Consider the following 6,000-nt stretch of genomic DNA (forward strand, 5'->3'; position numbering starts at 1 on the left):
TCTGTATTCTGGCCAACATTTGTTCTCTTCTGTCTTTTGATAATAGCCATTCTAACAAGTATGAGGTGCTATCACACTGTGGTTTTGATTTGCATTTCCCTGATGCTTCGTGATGTTGAGCACTTTTTATATGCCTGTTTGGGCCACTTGTATCTCTTCTTTGGAGTACTGTAGATTCAAGTCCTTTGCCCATTTTATAATCGGGTTATTTGTGTTTTTAATATTGAGCTTTACAAGTTCTTTATATATTTCGGATATTAACCCCTTATCAGATATAAGGTTTGCAACTATTTTCTCCCATTCTGTAGGTTGCCTTTTCATTCTGTTGATTGTTTCCTTTGCCACGCATGTTTTTAGTTTGACATAGTCCCACTTGTCTATTTTTGCTTTTGTTGCCTGTGCTTTTGCTGTCATATCCAAGAAATCATTGCAAAAACCAATGTCAAGAAGTTCTTCCCCATTTTCTTTCAGCAGTTTTACAGTTTCAGGTCTTACATTTAAGTCTTTAATCCACCTTGAATTGATTTTTGTATATGGTGTAATATAAGGGTCCAAGATCATTCTTTTGCCTATGGGTATCCAGTTTTCCCAGCACCATTTGTTGAAGAGACTATACTTGCCCATTGTATATTCTTGGCTCCCTTCTTGAAGAGCAGTTTACCGTATTTGGGGGGAGGGGTGTATTTCTGGACTTTCTATTCTGTTCCATTGGTCTATATGTCTGTTTTTATGCCAGTACTATACTGTGATGCCTCCAGCTTTGTTCTTCTTTCTTAAGATTGCTTTGGCTATTCAGGATCTTTTCCGGTTCCGTATGAATTTTCAGATTCTTTTTTCTATTTCTGTGAAAAATGTCATTGGGATTTTGTTGGAGATAGCACTGAATCTACAGGTCACTTTGGATAATATGGACATTTCAACAATACTAAGTCTTCCAAGCCATAAGCATGGGATGTCTTTCTATTTATTTGTGTCTTCTTAAATTTCTTTCATCAGTATTTTGTAGTTTTCAGTGTACTTGTCTTTCATCTCAGTTAGGTTTATTTCTAAATGTTTTAAATGGGATTGTTTTCTTTAGTCTCTCTTTTGGATAGTTCATTGTTAGTGTATAAAAACAAAGGCGACTTTTGTATGTTGATTTTGTATCCTGCCACTTTATTGAACTCGTTTATTAGTTCTAATAGCTTTTTTGTGGAATCTTTAGAGTTTTCTACATACAAGATTGCCTCATTTGTGAACAGAGTTAATTTTACTTCTTCTTTTCTGATTTGGATTTTATTTCTTTTTCTTGCCTAATTGTTCTAACTAGCATTTCCAGTACTATGTTGAAGAGAAGTGATGAGAGTGGGCATCGTTGCCTTGCTCCTGATCTTACAGGAAAAGCTTCCAGTTTTTTGTGGTTTTTTTTGAGGAAGATTAGCCTGAGCTAACTACTGCCAATCCTCCTCTTTTTGCTGAGGAAAACTGGCCCTAAGCTAACATCCGTGCCCATCTTCCTCTACTTTATACGTGGGACACCTACCACAGCATGGCTTGCCAAGCGGTGCCATGTCCGCACCCGGAATCTGAACCAGCAAACCCTGGGGTGCTGAGAAGCAGAACGTGTGAACTTAACTGCTGTGCCACCGGGCCAGCCCTGCTTCCAGTTTTTCACTGTTGAGTATGATGTTAGCTGTGTGCTTTTCATATATGGTCTTTATTATGTGGAGGTAAGTTCTTTCCATAACTAGTTTGTCGAGAGTTTTTATCATGAAGGGTGTTTCTGTGGGAGAACGAGGGCTGGGACTTTCTCTTCCACCATCTTACTAATGTCGCCCCTCGTCCTCTTCTTACAAGGACACCAATCCTGGTGGATTAGGGCCCCATCCTTATGGCTTCATTTAATTTTCATTACCTCTTTAAAGGCCCTATTCCAAATATAGTCACATTGGGGATTAGGACTTCAACATATGGATTTTAGGGGGACAAAATTCAGTCCATAAAAAATCCATTCAATTTTTTTTTATTTTGAGGAAGATGGGCCCTAAGATAACATTCGCTGCCAATCCTCCTCTTTTTGCTGAGGAAGGATCCGTGCCCATCTTCCTCTACTTTATATGTGGGACACCTGCCACAACATGGCTTGACAAGCAGTGTATATGTCCACAGCTGGGATCTGAACCAGAGAACCCCAGGCCGCCGAAGTGGAGCACGTGAACTTAAATACTATACCACTGGGCCGGGCCCCATTCAATTTCCTATCCTCAAGGTAATATAATGTTTTCTATAACTACTTGCAGAAACATGTTGATTGACAAGCACAATCACGAAGAAGCTTGTGTCCAAGTTCCCCGAATTATAGAATGTGAAAGCCAGAAGGGACATTAGAGGTCATAGTTCAGTGTCTTCATTTTTCAGTTGATGAAACTTGGAACTAGAATGAGGAAGGGACTTGTGTGAGAGTCACACAGCTGGGACTGACTGACATCCATACTGGAACCCAGAACTCCTCATGTGGTGCGGGGCTCATTTGATTGCAATGCACCTGGCTATTTCAAATCTGATTTTATATATAGCATCGTCCCTGCTATGCACCACCTTGAATTTCGCCAATGCATTCGTTTACACCTGGGCAGATTGCAACTCAGCTCATGGCAAGTACTTCACTGGGAAATTCATTGTCTCATTTAGTCCTCACTGCAGCCCTATGAGGGAGACCATTACACTTCCTCATTGTATAGCTAAGGACGTCTGAGGGGTGAAGTCAATTGCTCAAGGCTCTCCAGTTAGTAAGAGACACAATCTAAGGTGGATGTGGATTTGAAATGTTATGTGCTGATCGATTGAATAGCTCATGTGTTTACTCACTCCGAAAGCTCATTCGTTGGCTTCTTTCTGCATTCCCACATGACTTAGTGCAGCTTCAACAACAGGTGGCAAAAGGAGACAACTACAGACCCTCACAGGGCATTGGAAAACGATTTCTTCGTTCTGCTTCTCGTGCCAAAAGGATTGCTGGGGAAAGCAAAGAGTGCCCGCCCGGCAGGCCAGGGCACCTTATGCAGACTGGCTGGAGAATATTTTATAACAAAAACACTTTACAGTGATTGTAACAATAACCTGTCTATGATTTTTTTTTTAAATCTAAACAATATAGAAAAGTATAAAGGAGTAGTAAATTCTCTCATCTTCCCAACCCATCCCCAATAGCATTCCCCAGAGATGATTATTGCTACTATGTGTATGTATTCAGAAATATATCTTAAGCACATGTAAAATATATGTAAATTACAGTGTAGGATAATACTATGCTTATTGTTCTGTAGTGCACTTTTCAATCCCTGAACAGTATGTCTTTGACATGTTTTCATATTAATCTCTATAGTTCCATTTCCTCCTTCTTAATGATAGCAAAATATTTCATTGTAGGAATGTACCATGATTTTTTAAATTATTCCTATAGTAGACTGAATATGGCCCCCCAAAATGTCCACATCCTGATCCCTGGAAGCTGTAAATGTTACGTTATTTGAAAGAGTCTTTGCAGATGTGGTTAAGTTAAGGATCTTGAGAGGAGGAGGTCATCCTGGACGACTGGGTGGGCCCTCAGTGAGTCACAAGCCTCCTTATCAGAGAGAGGCAGAAAGAGATTTGACACACACAGAGGAGAAGGGGATGCGAAGATGGAGGCAGAGATTGGAGTGTTGTGGCCACAAACCAAGGCCCGTCAGCAGCCCCCAGAAGGTGGAAGACACAGGGACACATCCTCTTCTGGCGCCTCCAGAGGAAGTGCAGCCTGCTGCCACCTTGATTTTTAGACCAGTGATACTGATTTTGGACTTCTGGCTTACAGAACCGTGAAAGAAGAAAGTTTTGTTATTTTAAGCGACCAAGTGTGTCGTAATTTGTTATAGCAGCCACAGGAAATGATTACAATTCCCTTATAGATGGACATTTAGGGTGTTTCCACTATTATGAACAAGCGCTGTAATAAATAGCCTGTACATGTAGTTTTATCCACTTGTACAATTGTATTTGTAGGACAAATTCCAAGAAATGGAATATGAGAGGCAAAGGATTTAACTTATACAACAAACATTTCCTCAGGCCTAAAGAGAATATTTTATGCTTCCCAAATGGACTCTAGGTAGCATGTGTCACAATGTGTGCCTTTGAATTTATAGCTTTAAATATGTTTATCATAAAGCAATAAAGACTGAAACCAAATGACCTAACCACACTACTCACGAATCCACTTAAAGAACAGAGGAAACATGAAAAAATAAAACAAAATGAAGTAATAAATAAAAAGACAAAAATCAGTAAAATAGTGAGTAACAAGAACAAAACCAAAAAAGAATATTTTAATATAACCAATCTTTTGCCAATATGATTAATTAAATAGACAAACCTCTAGAAAGATTGAGTAAGAGAAACAGAGAGGAAACAAGTAAATAAACCAATTACAAAGGGAAAAGCAGGAAATCAGATATAATGGTGATTTAAACATAATAGAATATAAAAATATAAAAAGCAAAAATTGATTTGAGAAAAAAATAGGAGACTTGAACAGACTTCCTAGTATCTTGAAGAAAAGTATCTCAAAGATCTCAAAATGAAAATCGCAGGCCCCGATGGTTTTATAAATATATTCTTTCAACCTCTCAAGGACTGTATAATCCTTCCTTTATACAGGTTGTTCTAGAGAATAGAAAAAGAAGAAAATCTACTCGAGTCATCTTCTGAGTCTAGTATAACCTTGATTCCAAATCTGTATAAGGAGAGTAGAAGAGAAGACATTTCTAGGTCTGGGTAGACATAACTGTGGTAGTTGTGAGTGATATTCACCAGATATTTCCAGTTCTCCCCTCGCTTTCTGGGCACCTAGTTGGATTGCATTTATTAGCTCACTTGAGGTTAGGTGAGGACTCAAGCTCTGACCAATGATTTACAAGCTTAAAAGGCATGTTACTTCCAGGCTGGTGCATTTAATGGCTGGTCTGAGACCCTCTAGTGTCTCTTTACCTATGTCCTGGGCACCAGCAATGCATGAGGTGCCACTTGCTCTATCAATCTGGGTCTCTGAGTGACTACGATGAGCGGAGTCACATCCTTGTTGACCTGTGATAGACAGGTGCGGATGTAATAACTAAATCTTTGCTATTTTAAGCTCCTGTGACTTGGGGAATTGTTTGTTATAACAGCATAATTTAGTCTATCCTGGCAAATACATGGTCAATTGATACTCACTATCCATTCCAACACTCTTCCAGCGTGCCCTCTCATACTGCAAAACCTGGAAAACTAAATACAACACCTTGAGTCTCCTTTGCAGCTAGACTTCTTCATGTGATTAAGTTCCACCAATTAGATGCACTTGAATGAAATTTAGAAGTGCAAAGTCTTTCTAACGCTCTTGCTGTTCTTCGCTTAGCACGGTCATGGAGACATTACCACTGCAGCACTGTGGAGTCCAGTCGCTGGCTCCGAGCGTTGAGAGGCAGTTTTGGGCGCATCAGGGTCTGGTGTTTGCATTCTAGTGTTCAGTCACTAGCTTTGTGGTGTCAAGAGGCTGTTGTCATGGAGGCAACAGCTTCCTGCTCTGTGGATCACAGCTCCAGTGAGGTCTGGCAGCCAGCCTTTCAATGGCAGCTCTCAATCTCCCCTCTCCACCCACGGCAGTGCTAACAGCTCCCCTCATCTAGTCTAAGAGTCCTTCCTGGAGACCCAGCCTAGAGCTTGCTTCTCCATCCCTTTTAATGATTTTATAAGCACCCAATTCCCTATATTTAAATCCTTCCTGCTTATATGATTTCTTATACACAAGTAAACCCTGACTAATTTAAGACCTACCTCACTTTATAAACACAGATGCAAAAATTGTAAATTAAATATTGGTTAATTAAATCTAACATACGCATACGTATATACACACACACACATAATACAAGGATGCTTCAACGTTAGAAAATCTCTTATGCAACTGATCTTATTGATGGACTAAAGGAGAAAAATCACAAA

This window comes from Equus przewalskii, chromosome 15 (assembly GCF_037783145.1).
Source record: "Equus przewalskii isolate Varuska chromosome 15, EquPr2, whole genome shotgun sequence".
Classification (NCBI taxonomy): Eukaryota; Metazoa; Chordata; class Mammalia; order Perissodactyla; family Equidae; genus Equus; species Equus przewalskii.